We start from the raw sequence: 17,465 nt of genomic DNA on the forward strand, positions 1-17,465 counted from the left end.
TACTTTCGGTGTTTTAGAGCCTAACTCCAGTACTTTTTTTGCCCGACTAATCTTACGTTTGTCAGTGACAAAGCTAGCCTGATCCTCTGTTATCAAACCTGCTTTTTTGGCATACAGAAACAATCAAGGCCGCTGCTCTATCACTTACTCCAAATCTTTGGGCAGCTAAAGCAGTGTGTTCTAATGCTAGTGTGTTTTGTTTGGTTTTAGTGGATGGAAGAGAAAATTCATCATCAGCATCGTTTTCGGAAGAATCCATGTCGTCTGTATGAGAGTCTGGCTGATCTGAATGGTCACGTGTTCTAGCTGATAATTTTCTGGTAAGTGTTGATGTTGAATGACGTTTTGAAAGCTTTTCTTTACGTTCATTTTTCTTTGTAATCTTTTTTGTTTCAGGTAGATCAACACTTCCAATGCGACCAATTCTTGTGGTTCTCTGGTCCAAGAGAAATGGTTGTTCATTGATAGGAACTTTCTTTTCCTTTGGACAAGTGCAAGAAGAAAAATAAATTCATTTGCAACCAGCGATGTCAAATAATTTTCCGGCAGAAGAGACAGAGTCGTCTTTTTTAGAGCTCAAACTTATAGGATTCCTTAAAAACATTTGTTTAAGATTCAGAAATTTCTTATGGTATGTGGTGAGCATTTGTACAACTCTGGTGTGCGAAACTATTGGAATAGATGACTTTTTGAAAGTATTTTCAACCTTTTTTGCAACTATTTCAGTAACCTCTTTACTCCTAGGTTCTTAGTTGTCGCCTCGGGGTCGCCCTATACGAAATCTAATGTCCATGCTTATAGAGATACTCCCTAAAACACCCGTGCCCCGTCTTAAACTGCGTCAGGTAAAAATCTGCCATTCATTGAGGCTTGTTTGCCTCTCATCTTTCCGTTCTTCAGACGTTAGTCGCCTGCCCAGGCTTGTAGACCTTTCATATACTCTTTTGAGTTCCGTGGCCATTATATCTGGTGGCATGATGCCTGCTAAGATCCCAGCCGCTTCGTGGGATACAGTATGATAACACAAAAAATGCACAAGTGACTCTAATGGCACTGAGCCGCATTGCAGACTGCGCTTTCCTAGCGTACGCCTTTTGCTGTAGTGCTGGTCCCCATATGGGCGCTGCGTACATCATAATTGATTGGCTCACCTTGGCCAATAGCATACGCTTATTTTGGCTTGGTCCACCGATGTTGGCCATTATTCTTGCAAGGGCGGCCGTTGCACGGGCTGCTTTTTCACATGCCTTTTCGGTGTGTTCCTTGTAGCTTAGTATATTGCCTATCAGTACTTCTAAGTACTTCAGCGACTTCTGTGTCATGATGGTATGACCGTCTATATTTAGTTTGATGTCTTCGGGTTTTTTCCTACTTGTGATCAGCACAGCTTCAGCTTTTTGTCCAGCGAATTGGAGGTTTGTTGCCGTGAGCCAGCCATTGATCGCCGTTGCTGCATGATTGCAGAGGTTTTCTAGTTGGCCACCTTCTTTGGCACTGCGGTTATGGCAATATCATCCGCGTACCCGATGATCTGCATCTGCTTCGAGAGTGGGAGACGCAGTACCCCGTCATACAACACATTCCACAACAATGGGCCGAGCACAGAGCTTTGCGGAACTCCGCCCGTTATCTCATACTTTTTATGTCCGTCATCCGTATCGTACAGTAACAGTCAGACGCGGGGTTTCTTTTCGTTCTAGTGCACTTATAATATGGGGCCAATATGCCGAGTTGAACACGTTTTTAACGTCAAACGTGACTACTGCGCAGTAGTCCTTTGTACCATACAGCCATCTGGTACCCTCTATTACCTTGTTAGCTATGCCGGTAAGCTTCTTGATCGCATCAGTGGTTGATCTGTGCTTACGGAATCTGGTTGTCGGACAGGCCTTTCTTATCTTCTTTCTCTAAATACAGCTCTAATCGTGCACAGATTATAGTATCTGGCCAGTCGGATCCAGCATACAGAGCGGTCGATATGAGCTGGGCTCTCCTGCTGGTTTATTTGGCTTCTGAAATAAGACCAGTCTCTGGTTTTTCCAGGTTTTTGGCAATACACCTTTTTGTAAGCACCGCGTAAACAATTATGTGAATGGTCTCGTATTGTGCTTAATGGCAATCTTTAATGCCTTATTAGAAATACCATCTACGCTAAATCTCTCTGCTGTTTCTATAACCTCCACGTCAGTGACTATTGCATATTCTGTTTCAGCAGGTTCTTGCATGCTAAACGTTCGGTTCTCTGGGGGCTGTGCGGGGAATAAGGTCTCCACCACGGTTTTCAGAAATGCTGGGCACGTTGGTGCATGTCCTTTGCTACCTCTAATTTATTTCATTACCAGCTTGTAAGCGTCACCCCACGGGTTTTCATCGATTTTTCCGCAAAGTTCTTTAAAGCAGCAAGATTTACTTTTTTTTTCATTGTTTTTTTAAGATCGCTTCGTTTTCTTTTTAGCCATGCGCGTAATTGCGTTTGCTTCATGAGTCCCCGACTCCTTTGACACCGACTTCTCGCTTTATGACATTCCTTTCTTAATGTGTCGATCTCCTCACTCCACCAGTAAACAGGCTTTCTATGGGTGCAATTTTTGTTTCTACATATAGAAGCGTCACATGCTTTACTCACTGCGCTGTCCAATCGCCAAGGTAACAGCTTTTAACGGGTGATTTTTTTGAGGTTAGGATTTTCATGCATTAGTATTTGACAGATCACGTGGGATTTCAGACATGGTGTCAAAGAGAAAGATGCTCAGTATGCTTTGACATTTCGTCATGAATAGACTTACTAACGAGCAACGCTTGCAAATCATTGAATTTTATTACCAAAATCAGTGTTCGGTTCGAAATGTGAAAATCCGCTTTTTTATCGACAAATTTTGTTCAGCGATGAGGCTCATTTCTGGTTGAATGGCTACGTAAATAAGCAAAATTGCCGCATTTGGGGTGAAGAGCAACCAGAAGCCGTTCAAGAACTGCCCATGCATCCCGAAAAATGCACTGTTTGGTGTGGTTTGTACGCTGGTGGAATCATTGGACCGTATTTTTTCAAAGATGCTGTTGGACGCAACGTTACGGTGAATGGCGATCGCTATCGTTCGATGCTAACAAACTTTTTGTTGCCAAAAATGGAAGAACTGAACTTGGTTGACATGTGGTTTCAACAAGATGGCGCTACATGCCACACAGCTCGCGATTCTATGGCCATTTTGAGGGAAAACTTCGGACAACAATTCATCTCAAGAAATGGACCCGTAAGTTGGCCACCAAGATCATGCGATTTAACGCCTTTAGACTATTTTTTGTGGGGCTACGTCAAGTCTAAAGTCTACAGAAATAAGCCAGCAACTATTCCAGCTTTGGAAGACAACATTTCCGAAGAAATTCGGGCTATTCCGGCCGAAATGCTCGAAAAAGTTGCCCAAAATTGGACTTTCCGAATGGACCACCTAAGACGCAGCCGCGGTCAACATTTAAATGAAATTATCTTCAAAAAGTAAATGTCATGAACCAATCTAACGTTTCAAATAAAGAACCGATGAGATTTTGCAAATTTTATGCGTTTTTTTTTTTAAAAAAAGTTATCAAGCTCTTAAAAAATCACCCTTTACAACAGAAAGTAGCCACGTAGAAACGCTTATGTTGATTTCAGGAGAAATTGCGAAATTTTTTATGATCCATTCTACAACGCCTTTTTTTCAAATATGCTGAGCTATTTGCTTTTGTTTTTGTTCATAATTATGAGGGTTGTCTGGAGGCCCACCGCCCCACTGATGCAGCGGTGACAGCAGACGGTCCACACATTTCCCAGCGAGACTAAGTTTTGGCATATGCGCACATATTATTAGGTTGTCAAAAAAGTCTTGCGGTATTTTTATTGAATTTTCAATTCTTCATAAAATTGGTTACAATAATGCTATTCAAGTCAAATATGCGCCGTTTTGTTCGATGACGCGTTTTCAACGAGATGCCAACTTCATAATACCGCTCTCGTAGAAGCTCGCTTCCCTATTGGCAAAAAACTCGAAGAGCCACATTTCACAGGACTCTTTTGTGGCCAACTTCAGACTACCAAGCGCGTTCGCCATGGACAGAAACAGGTGGCAATCACTTGGTGCGAGATCCGGACTATACGGTGGATGCAAAAGAACCTCCTATCCGGAGCTTCTGGCGCGTCACTAAAGATGTGTGTGGCCTGGCGTTGTCTTGATGGAAGACAATTCGGCCTCTGTTGATCAAAGATGGCCTCTTCTGCATGAGTGCTGCCTTCAAGCGGTCCAGTTGTTGGCAGTACAGTTCCGAATTGAGCGTTTGGCCATAGGGGAGCAGCTCATAGTGGATTATTCCCTGCCAATCCCACCAAACACACAGAAGAACCTTCCTGGCCGTCAATCCAGGCATGCCCACCGTCTGGGCCGCTTCACCGCTTTTCGACCACGTGACCACAGGTCACATCGAGCTTCTTAGTGACTCCAAGCTTCTTAAAATGGTTTATAACGGTTTGATGACTTATGCCCAGCTCTTGACCGATGCTACGACTGCTACTATGCCGGTCTCTTTCGACCAATTCAGCGATTTAAGAAAGAATGAAAAAATCCTTGGTGAGTTTATTAAAGCGGTAAAATGAAAAAGTACCGCTAACTTAATAAATCTATTTAATAAATAAGAGCAGAGGCTTAGCGCGGGAGAGCGCAAAAGAAAATGGGTAATTGGGGGAAATCTATAAAATTAAGATTTGCAGTCACTGTTGGAAACAAAGCTGGTAAACAATGAGAGTTTGCTTGACTGCACTCGAGAGTTGAGGAAATTCTCTTAAGTGAAGTGAAAAAGCAGAAACAGAAGATGCTTTACTAAATAAAAAGTTATAAGTGCTAAGTGAAAAGTTCATAAATTTTCAGCAAAATCATAAAGCATCACCTTGCCTGTCACTGCTTGATGTGTTTAACTTAAATCTAATAGTTTTTAGTGTAGCCGATTTCTTGGCAAATCATTTTTTTGAAATTAAATAACAGAGACATCTTGTTTTTGTTTTGGATAGCTTATCTGTTTTATATGCTCCTGCATCAACTGCTCATAGACGTTTTCATACGGCTTACTTTAGACGTTTCCATTTGGAAATGTAAACATTTTCTGCTATAAGAATTAAGGACGTTAGTAGTTAGAACTGGATGTGTTATGGATATATAGCGAAATTCTGAATCAGCTCGATGCTAATCCAAATAAATCAGACTATATTTTTTTAAGGTTAGATTTCAATAGTTACCTTCAGATGAGTGTACCCTCTAGATATGAATTCATCACACATTATACCGACGTTTTGTACATTCTGAAGTTTCTTCTAAGTGAAAGTACAAGGCACAGAAATCGAATATTTACAGGTAGCCCTACTAGCCTTAAGTTATTATTTAGGAGAACACCTCTAGCAAGAGAAAAGCATTACAAATGCCCTTAATGCTAGTGGGGACTTCGTCATTCATTATGCAGACTAGTGAACTGTCAATATATTCCACCATTCCAAATACAAGGTGCTTTCCAAAGTAAACAGGACTTTTTGAAACTTTCGCCCCTGGTGGCGCCATCTATATATTGACTGGTGTGTTAGAATCTGCTATCTTTATCGATTATCCAGTGAGAATTTCATTCATTTCATTGATTGGAAGTGAAGTTATTTCGGTTTAAGTGTAAGTATGTTTGTGTTATCGGTGCGAAAATCAGCTTCCAGCAAAGAGCTAACATTAAATTTTGTTTTAAAATTAGTAAAACTTTTACCGTTACGTTTCAATTAATGAAACAAGTTTATGGCGATGACTACCTATCCCGTTGCAGAGGGGACGAGTGGTTTCAACGCTTTCAAAGTGGTCGTGATGACATAAATTACGATCAATATGTGGCATCTGGATATCGATGACGCCATCGCTACCATTTTCTCGCACTTGATTGTTGCGAAAAACAACGAAAGCAGTTCTTATAACATCTGACCAGCTATTCGGTTTGGATTCTTGTATCGCTGTCGATATGCTTTTCCGCCTCACAAAATTGCCTATTTCCTCGACCTAGCTCTGAAGCCCGTTGTAGTTAAATTGTAAGAGTTGTTAGTGTCCAGGTAAAATAGAGGTAATCCTGCTAGTAAGGGCCCGCTGGGCGTTTGCCAGATAATGATGTTGTTTCGAAACGAAATTGGAGGTTCTAAGGGGCAACGTACGAGGATTTCACTCAATACAAAAAAAGACAGTGGAATCCATCAGTTATACCTTGAATGTCAGGATCAGGATTTCGCTACAAAAGCAGTTCAATAGGGTAACAAACGTCGCCATATTTGACGTTTCTCTTCAGTAAGATTTGCCATTTCAATTCGGAAAGAGAGATATTTAGCAACGAAGTCGAAATTATCAAATTTTACTTACAACTTTAAGATCGATTTTTTCAATGAAAGCCTTTGAAAAGTTTTAAATAAAACCAAAAAGGGTTGGGATATTAATGAACCTATTCATTCCTGTAAAAGTACATTCGTACATACTCTTTGAGTCACCTTGCGTACCGAAAAAATTATGGTTTGGTGGGGTTTATGGGCCGGCGGCGGTACTTTTTCCGTGATGATCAAGAACGGCAGTTTACTGTGAATGGGAATCGCTACACCCCAAAGATAACCGAATATTTTTGGCTCGAATAGGCTGATATGGACTTGGACAATATGTGATTCCAACAGGACGGCGCCACAAAGTCACACAGCGAATTTCACACTCGATCTTCATATATTCTTGCGATATTTGATTCATATCTTTGCAAGTTTTGAGCGCAAATTTGGGCCGCCCAATGTTGGCAACTGACATACATTTTTTTCGCACCCGGTTTTGCAGTAAAGTCTTTCGACTTCAGCCGCTTAAATGGCTATACGTCAATAAGACTGAATTTTCGGAAGTTAAAGTCAAAGAAGTTCATACCAGTTAGCGTTGCCATTCCTTCAAAAAAAGAAATTAAATAGTTAAATTAATAAAATACATTAAGTAAACAAATATTAAATTTCATATTTTACAAACACTTTTTAACATAATAACGATGTCTTCACTACTCAGCGAGGTTGACCAGTATTAACCACAATTAATAAGCAATTTTTTTTTTATTAATTTTTGTCAATTCGGTACCGTGTGACCACCTGTTTGCGGTTAACAGACTCGCGCAAATATGTACGCGTACTATTGACAATCAGTGTTTGTAGTATTTTCACAGCTGGTTGCCGGTTAGTAGGCTCCATAATGCCCAGCAAGCATGTACTGCGGCGATAAAAACAATAACAAAAACAACAACCATCATAGTAGTTAACTGGCAATGGTATATAAAAGCAACAACAAGAACGCCAACCAATATAACAACGTATAGTTCAATTAAACACTCAGCACAACAATAACGATACGTATATTAGCATGAATACACACCTGCAGTCATACAATTATGGTCACAATCACAGCCACAATTATGGTGTAATGGTAGACCCTACTGCGCGCCGACCGCCGTTAACCATTAACGCAGTAAAAGGCGAGTGCTGGCGGTCGCAGCGCCCATAACGCCTATTGCCGGTTTGTTGCTCCAAGCGTCGCAGCTATTTAAGCGAATCGCCGCTTGACGCCCGTTATTCGATGTGCCAATATTATGTGTTGTTTGTTTATTTGTCGTGTTTTGTAATTCCTGTTGCTGTGTCTGTGTGCATTCTATGTGTTCTTCTCATTTACGCAGTTATCAGCAGCTGGCGCTTGTTTTTGTTGTAATATTGGCCGGTTGAAAATTGGCAACGTTGCAATGCCAACTGTTGTGTATCGCCATTTATTTTGATTACTTATGTCGCCGCTACTATCTAGGCTGCAGCTATAATATGCAGCTGTTACCTTCTAAACAAGCTTAATACTTAATTCTACACCGAGTACTCTTAACAAAGATGCACTTAATAAATAGCACCGATGGCTGAAAGCGTGTTAATTAGCTGATGGCTCATTGAGACCTTTGCGCGTTCAATTAACATAAGTTCAGAGGATCTTAAAGGTTATGAAACGTGTTTATAAAAGCTTTATTGCTTATTTAGTATAACTTCTCGCTCCTGGGACTCAAAGTATTTCCTTCACTTGAGGAATTTCGTCTTAGAAGATAAATCTTTGCGGCTTTAAATCATTTTTAAGTTCAACTGCTCCGACAAAACCTCGTACTGAGCAGTTGAGTTAGCGTCTTTCTCTGTGTTTACAGCTATTCATATAGCTCTCTTTTGGTGTTTTTTTTTTTGCACACCGGTCTGCTTACTTCAGTAACGCGATTAATACTTATTTGTAGTGAGAAATATAATCCAATACTTATATAAGTGTATTATAATTTTTCCACTATGCCCCCGGTGGGCTTCCAGTTCGAGGACAACAGGTTTGCTGCGCTGGCCCAAGGTCCCCAACTAAAACGTAAAAAATCGTATCAAAAACTGCAAGATGCTTTTCCTGACTTACCGCCAACAAAAAGTGATGACCCAAAGTATATAGTGATTAAATCCGATGAGAATACTACACCGCTTTCGAAGGTTTCTTGTTTTCGTGTTTACAATGCCTTACTCACCGTGAGCAAAGATATAAACAAAACAAGTAAGGAAGGGCTATGTTCGGGTGTCACCGAACATTTTATACTCTCGCATGATAAAGTGATAATCGAGATTATCCGTCATTTACATATTTTTTTAAACGTGATACCTCAGCTCAAATACCGTATTTGTGTAAAGTTTTATTCCGCTATCATCATTGGTTCCTAATGTATATATTATACAGAGAAGACATCAGATGGAATTCAAAATAGCGTTATATTGGAAGAAGGCGTGGTTGTGAACCGATTTCACCCATATTTCGTACATGTCATCAGGGTGCTAAGAAAATATTATATACCGAATTTCATTGAAATCGGCTGAGTAGTTCCTGAGATATGGTTTTTGGTCCATAAGTGGGCGACGCCACGCCCATTTTCAATTTTTATTAAAAGCCTGAGTGCAGCTTTCTTCTTCCATTTCTTCCGTAAAATTTTGTGTTTCTGACGTTTTTTGTTAGTCGGTTAACGCACTTTTAGTGATTTTTAACATAACCTTTGTATGGGAGGTGGGCGTGGTTATTATCCGATTTCTTCAATTTTTGAACTGTATATGGAAATGTCTGAAAGAAACGACCCTGTAGAGTTTGGTTGACATAGCTATAGTAGTTTCCGAGATATGTACAAAAAACTTAGTAGGGGGCGGGGCCACGCCCACTTTTCCAAAAAAATTACGTCCAAATATGCCCCTCCCTAATGCGATCCTTTGTGCTAAATTTCACTTTAATACCTTTATTTATGGCTTAGTTATGACACTTTATAAGATTTCGGTTTCCGCCATTTAGTGGGCGTGGCAGTGGGCCGATTTTGCCCTCCTTCGAACTTAACCTTCTTATAGAGCCAAGAAATACGTGTACCAAGTTTCATTATATCTCAATTTTTACTCAAGTTACAGCTTGCACGGACGGACAGACGGACGGACGGACGGACAGACATCCGGATTTCAACTCTACTCGTCACCCTGATCACTTTCGTATATATAACCCTATATCTGACTCTTTTAGTTTTAGGACTTACAAACAACCGTTATGTGAACAAAACTATAATACTCTCTTTAGCAACTTTGTTGCGAGAGTATAATTAGTGAATTACGCGACGGCAGCCTATTACTGCTAGTGAAAAATAAGCAAGTAGCAGAAAAGTTTATAAAAACGAAATGTCTTTTCAACATTGGCGCTGTTAGCGCTAGCTATCATCAACATCTTAATTGTAACAAAAGCACCATTTATGCACCATTCTTAAACGATGTGCCTGAAAGCGAAATAATAGAAGGACTGAGTTCTTACGAAGTTTCCGCGGTTTATAAGTTCACTCGCAAAGTTGAAGGTGTTATAAAACCTACTGGTGTTATGCTAATATCATTCAACAGTTATTCCCTTCCAAACAAAATAAACATCGCATGGAGGATGGCCTCTGTGCGACCGTACGTGCCTAATCCAATGCGCTGCAGGTCATGTAAGAAATTGGGTCATACGCAAAAACATTGTAAAGGCTCCCCAACATGCGAAATTTGCAATTTTCCCTCTCCATACGATAATGACTACATCCGAGTTATGTGTGCGAATTGTTCTGGCGAGCATCGCTCTTCTGACTATACGTGTCCAAAGTATATGCAAACCAAAGAAATTTTAAAAATAAAGACACTAGAAAAGTGCAGTATGCACGAAGCCCTCAAAAAGTATAAAGAAAATACTTCCGTCCCTTCCTTCACTGCTAGCTTTGCACATGTGCTTCAACCTGCAAAAGAGGTATCCTCTGAAAGCACCACACCAACAAAAATTTCAGCCATCCACAATTCCACAAAATCTAAAAATACTCATAGAACCGCCGACAATGACTTGCCTACTACATCAAAACAAAACGCAGAGGTCACCTCTGCACCCAACTCATCAAGACTCTTTCTTAAATCCCAAACTTTTCAGTCCAACAACAGCCTCTTTCATTTCTAACTTAAACAACTCCTTAAACTCGTCTCGCGGGCAAAAAAACAGACAGCTTGGTATGAGTACAAACGTGCTCGAACACTAGTCAACTTAATATCTTTCAGGAAAGCCAATGCTCTTTTCCGTCGTTCCGCGAAACAGGCCAAGCGTAAATGTTTTCAGGATTTCACAAGCAAAATAAATCCTTCGTCCAGTCCTAAGTTAATATGTAACGCTTTAAAAAAACTTTCTGGAGTGCCTAGAAATTTAACCATTCAATGCGTAAAAGGGCCAACAGGTTTGGTAACCAATTCATTCGAAATTTCCGAGTTATTTGCAAACCTCTATTCTGAAACAAGCTCAGATATTTCAGTCAGCACACAGTTTCAAACCTCTAAAACCACCACACTGTCCGACACTTCCTACTCTGTCTCCTCTCTTTCTTTTTCTGCTAGACAAATAGAAACCAGCATTTCACTGTCTGAATTCGAGTTCGTTGCATCTACCGTTAAGGGTAAGTCGCCGGGGCAAGATAAAATTTCTTATCCAATTATCAGACATATGCCGAAAAGTCTCAAGCTCCGATTGGTAAGGCTTTATAACAAAATTTTCAATACTGGTGTCTACCCCCAATTTTGGAAAACGTCCTGTGTTATACCAATACTTAAACCACACAAATCCCCTGATGAACTTGCTAACTATAGGCCGATTTCCCTCCTTCCATGTATGGGAAAAATTTTGGAAAAGATCGTGGCAAACCGCTTGATGTGGTATGCTCAGCGAAACAAGTTCATATCACCGAATCAAGTCGCCTACAAAAAAGGTCAAGGCACGTTAGACGCTTTAATCCAACTTGACTACTTCATTACTAACGCTTTGTCCAGCAAAAACCACGTGTCCGTACTATCTCTGGACTTCCACAGAGCTTTCGACAAAATTGGAGCCTATATTATTATTCGACAACTTAGAAAATGGAAAATAGGCCAGAATATGATACGTTTTATTACCAACTTTCTCACAAACAGAAAACTCAAAGTCAACGTAAATGGTTTTCTTTCTTCAACACTCCCGCTTTCGAATGGTACGCCGCAAGGCTCACCTCTTTCAGCCTTCCTTTTTATCATTGCTTTCGATGATATTAGTAGGATGATAAAAAATTACAAAGGAGTTGAGCACCAGATCTATGCTGAAGATGTCCTCTTCTACACAAAAGTCTCTGACGTTAATTTAGCACAATCCTTATTTACTAATATACTCGCCAGAATTGAGACTTGGTCACTGGAGTCTGGTGCTTCACTTTCTTTAGACAGAACACATATCCTTCATGTATGTAGGAAGCAAAATTGCAACGGTATTTCACTTACCCACAACCAAACTAACATCGAATGTAAAACACAGCTGAAATTAGTAGGATTAATTTTTGACTCTAAGTATAATTTTAATGCTCACTGTAAATATGTCAGAAACTCGTTAATGACACGATTAAATATTGTTAAATATCTCTCGTCTAAGCATTCATTTATTCATCCGAACACACTAGTCAATGTTGTCAGAGCTTTGCTAACTTCAAAAATAGATTATGGGCTCCCCATCTATGGCAATTGCTCCAAAAGCAGTATCAACCTTTTAAATGCACCATACCACTGCGCAATACGGCGAAGTCTCCGGGCGTTTCCAACCTCGCCAATAAAAACGATAATGGCTGAATCTGGTTTACCAACTATTCAAGATAGAATTATAGATTCTTCTCTCCAAATTCTTGCGAAAACGGCTGAGAACACCAACCCATTACTAAACAACTATCACCCATGCCACGAAAAAAAGAAAAATTCCAAGAATACAATCGGCTATTTCGAGATGCTTAAGTTTCGCTGAAGAAAATAATATTTTACGTAACGCAACATGCAAATTCACCACACGACATCCTCCCTGGCTGATCAATGATAAAATCCTACAGAATAAGCTTACGTTTTTGTCCAAGCAAAACACACCAAACGTAGTCTTTCAACAAACCTTTGCTGAACTGGAATCCAATTATACAAATAATGGCTGGAAGCTATTGTTTACGGATGGCTCCAAGTCCATCGATTCCACTTCGTTAGCAGTTGTCACTGCCACAGGAGAAATTATTTGCAATTGGCTTCTCCCCTCAACGAGCTCTGTATTTACCGCTGAAGGATCTGCTATCCTTCATGCAGTTAATCACGCAAAAAAGACTAAAGGAAAGTTCCTCATCTGTACAGACAGCAAATCGTGTATGTCTGCAATAACGTCTCCTTCCAATCGCAATCCCATAATAGAAGTTATCAGGGACGCGGTCATTGGTGCCCCTCAGAAAATCCAAGTAATGTGGATCCCTGGCCATGCTGGTATTTCAGGCAACCACTTTGCAGTCCTCTCTGCGAAAAATGTAGCCAGGACTCCTGCTTTAACTCCAATTTCTAACCTTATTAAGCACAAAAGGCATCAAAAAAACGCAACCGAATGGAAAACATTTAAACATCACTACGCGGACATAAACCCAGCCAGAAATCGAATAATCTACTCGTCAACAGTTCCAACTAGCGCAATGAAGACATATACTCGATTAAGGATTGGACACACTATCATAACACACGCCCACTTACTATCGGGTAAAAGCCCATCCATTTGCCCCCTTTGCGTTGACACCGCTTCTATCAAACACTTACTCACACTCTGTCCGATGCTTCACTCAACAGCCCACAACTCTGGCAACATTGATCTTATAAAACTATGTACTAAGTGAACCTTCAGAAAAAACGTTATAATTGTTTATAGATTCTTAAAAACCAACGATTTGTTAAAACATATTTAAGCAACTTACATCTTTACTAACCCTTAGCAAATAGAACTTTTTACCTAGTTATAATTACAAGGCGGCTGAAGGCCTCGTAGTCAGTGCTGCGTTTATGTATTTATATAATAAAACTCCTTTTGTTGTATGAATTATTATAAATAAATAAATGCATACATGCGCATCTCCTAAATAGAAATAGTTATTCCTGCATACACTCCATCTGTGGCCATCGAATGGCATTCACATAGGGTATTGTAGTAAACTACCTCCCGCATACAACACTTCGCTGTTGGTATTTAATTTTGGTAAGGGTTCAGTGTTGTCGGTGTTGTCGGTGTTATTTTTGTGACAGCTGAAAATTATAAACTTTTAATTTAATTTAATTTAATGTGAATGAATTTCACTGTTCTCTGATTTTGTAGATTATATATTTGGCTGTATTTATGTAACTGTAAATTAGAAGTAACAAAATATTAATTATTACTTGTGCAGATGGTAAAATTGTAGCTTATATAAAGCGTTTGTATTTTTAACATAACGCCATCTGTTAGAATCTTTTTGTACTAACAAATAATACAAATAATTTTCAGTAATATAATATTGCGAGTATAAATTGAGATGTAAGCTATCCTATCATCTAAGTTGGACCAAATTACATGTATATGCCAAATTTCATGAATATCAGTTGACTCGTTTTTGAGTTTATTCCAGGCATACACACGGACACTGGATTTTTATATATTAAGGTTACGAAAAGAAGTGCTGGCTACAGTGGTTGATTTCTGGAAGGAGACATTTGGTCAAAGAATTATAGATATCCATAACGCCAGTTCTTTAAGCTGCATTTTTAGTGAATGGCCGCGCTATACGGACTTTCATGGATATGAACTTGTGAGTTCTTATATTCAATGCTTTTTTCAAATAATTCAATAACTTATTTTCCATAGGTAGAAATAGACTTTGAGACTCTTTACCCCGGGAAAGGAAATATGTAATTTTTGAAATTGGAGAAGTTTTATAAAGAAATCTTCAAAATTTTTGATAGAGTTATAAAAGACCGTATTTCAAGGGAACTATTCTTAAAGTAAAGGGTGATTTTTTAAGAGCTTGATAACTTTTTTTTTTAAAAAAAAACGCATAAAATTTGCAAAATCTCATCGGTTCTTTATTTGAAACGTTAGATTGGTTCATGACATTTACTTTTTGAAGATAATTTCATTTAAATGTTGACCGCGGCTGCGTCTTAGGTGGTCCATTCGGAAAGTCCAATTTTGGGCAACTTTTTCGAGCATTTCGGCCGGAATAGCCCGAATTTCTTCGGAAATGTTGTCTTCCAAAGCTGGAATAGTTGCTGGCTTATTTCTGTAGACTTTAGACTTGACGTAGCCCCACAAAAAATAGTCTAAAGGCGTTAAATCGCATGATCTTGGTGGCCAACTTACGGGTCCATTTCTTGAGATGAATTGTTGTCCGAAGTTTTCCCTCAAAATGGCCATAGAATCGCGAGCTGTGTGGCATGTAGCGCCATCTTGTTGAAACCACATGTCAACCAAGTTCAGTTCTTCCATTTTTGGCAACAAAAAGTTTGTTAGCATCGAACGATAGCGATCGCCATTCACCGTAACGTTGCGTCCAACAGCATCTTTGAAAAAATACGGTCCAATGATTCCACCAGCGTACAAACCACACCAAACAGTGCATTTTTCGGGATGCATGGGCAGTTCTTGAACGGCTTCTGGTTGCTCTTCACCCCAAATGCGGCAATTTTGCTTATTTACGTAGCCATTCAACCAGAAATGAGCCTCATCGCTGAACAAAATTTGTCGATAAAAAAGCGGATTACGGAACACTGATTTTGGTAATAAAATTCAATGATTTGCAAGCGTTGCTCGTTAGTAAGTCTATTCATGATGAAATGTCAAAGCATACTGAGCATCTTTCTCTTTGACACCATGTCTGAAATCCCACGTGATCTGTCAAATACTAATGCATGAAAATCCTAACCTCAAAAAAATCACCCGTTATTTGCACATTGACAACATCTCAAATGGTAAAGTGGTTTATCAAATGAAATTGCGGTATTCAGGATTTCGTGCTATATAATATGCAAACGACCATATTACCATGGCAGTGCAATCACAAATTACATGTAGATATGTATGTATATGTACAACAATAAATTTTATATTGCGCTGTCGTGGTGATTTGGAGATGCAATGATGCCGGATCGTATGCACGAAATCCTGAATATCACCTTTAAAATAATAAAATTTTTATTTACACAATTTTTTTTACAGAATGTAAATATTGTATAAGTACAATTCTTCTACATGCTTTGCTACAGCCTTTGAGACTTAATAAGGACAAAAAACCAACAATAGCTGATGCCCAAACAGATTTCGTAACACTCGTTGCAACACGTAATGATATTCAACCCACAATAATTGAATTGAAGAACCAGTTTGCGGTAAGAAAGGAGGAAGTACAGCCGAAAATTATCGTCGTTGGATCAGATTGGTCATCCATTTCAGAGTTTTATGTTTTTTGCGATGGTCTGCAATGGAAATGTACTACGTATATGAAGTGCGTTGACTGCATTATTAAACTATCGTACGTTTATAAGACAGAGTATTCACAAAGAAGAAAGCAAGTATGGGCATTTTTAGAACAATATTTTTTTGAAATCTTTTGAGTAAATTAAACTAATTTCGTCTAATTTTGCTCCAATGCCCAATTTTGCTTGTTTCATTTGTCAAAAAGCTCACTTAAGTCCTATAGAGCTGATTAAACATCTAAAGTCAGCACATGGTACTCCACCAGTTTGTAAATTTCAATGTAACGAATATAATTGCAAACAATTTTTTTATAACATTCACAGATTTCAAATTCACCTCAAAAAACATTTGAAAATAGAAATTCGCAATAGCCAATCTTGTAAAGAAAATTCTCTTGCTCTTAATATTCCAATTCAAACAACTAATTCATCAAATCAACTAGTACCAATTCAAAATATTACTTCTTTAAAAGATTCAATGATCGCGTTTCTACTTCAACTGCATTCCAATACGAATTTTTCTCGGAAAGACGTATTCGGAATTCAAAATTCCGTAACAGAGTTAATTTCAACCCCAATATGTGAAATATTAAGAGCTATTAGTAATTTTCATGAAAATAATTCTATACTTGAGGAAGTAATTAAAATTATATCTCAGCCATTTTATGATTTAACCACCGAAAACAAATTTTTCAAAGAAATAGAAAAACTAGACCTGTATAAACAAATCCGCAAAAATATATTGTTAGCGACGAACTCTCAGTAGTCATACTTAATAACAACCCAAGTTTAACCTCAGCTAGAACCGAAATAACCCTATCAGACATTCCTTTTCAAATTAAATTAATTAATTTATTTTTTCCTTATCTTGATGTTTTTTCGCTTAGTTGTAACATTTTGGCAAAAAAGTAGTTTAACATAACTCGCGAACCACTTGTCCGATTTTGATGAAACAAATTTAGAAAAATTAAGAATTATAGTTTCTGTGTTTTTGGTTTGTCAAAAAAGTCTTGCGGTAATTTCGCTAGTTGGCGCTGAAAGCGCTTAGTTCTAGTTTTACTCGTCGCATCGGGTCATGGGATAATGTGTCGTCATATGTGGGCATATTGTGACTTTTAGACAAACACGAAGCGAAAGTCAACACTATTTATTTCAGATGTTGACTGCCAACTACGAGATAACTCGTAGTATGATTTCCCTTCCAGGAAGCCAACTACGAGTTATCTCGTACTACCTAAAACTACCACTTTTTTGTAGCTACGAGTAAAACCGTATTATAATATTGTTAATATCGATAAATGGCTTCTGGGAAAATAAACAACATTTTGGGTTTGGCTTCCGTGAGCTTTTTTTTATTAAAAAAAAAAATTTTATGGAAAAATTCATTCAATATAAAGCAAAAATTCATTCAATATAATGGAAAAACTAACTCAAATACATTAATAAAGCAATATATTTTTGTTTGTGGTAGTTTTTAAAACAATTTTCCACACAAAGGGCTGACTTCTCTGGACAGGCTGGAGAGAAGTAACGCGTTTCTCGGCGTCTGTTAATTCGTACGCTTCCACAC

The sequence above is a fragment of the Bactrocera dorsalis genome, chromosome 3, assembly GCF_023373825.1.
Source record: "Bactrocera dorsalis isolate Fly_Bdor chromosome 3, ASM2337382v1, whole genome shotgun sequence".
In the NCBI taxonomy this organism is placed as follows: Eukaryota; Metazoa; Arthropoda; class Insecta; order Diptera; family Tephritidae; genus Bactrocera; species Bactrocera dorsalis.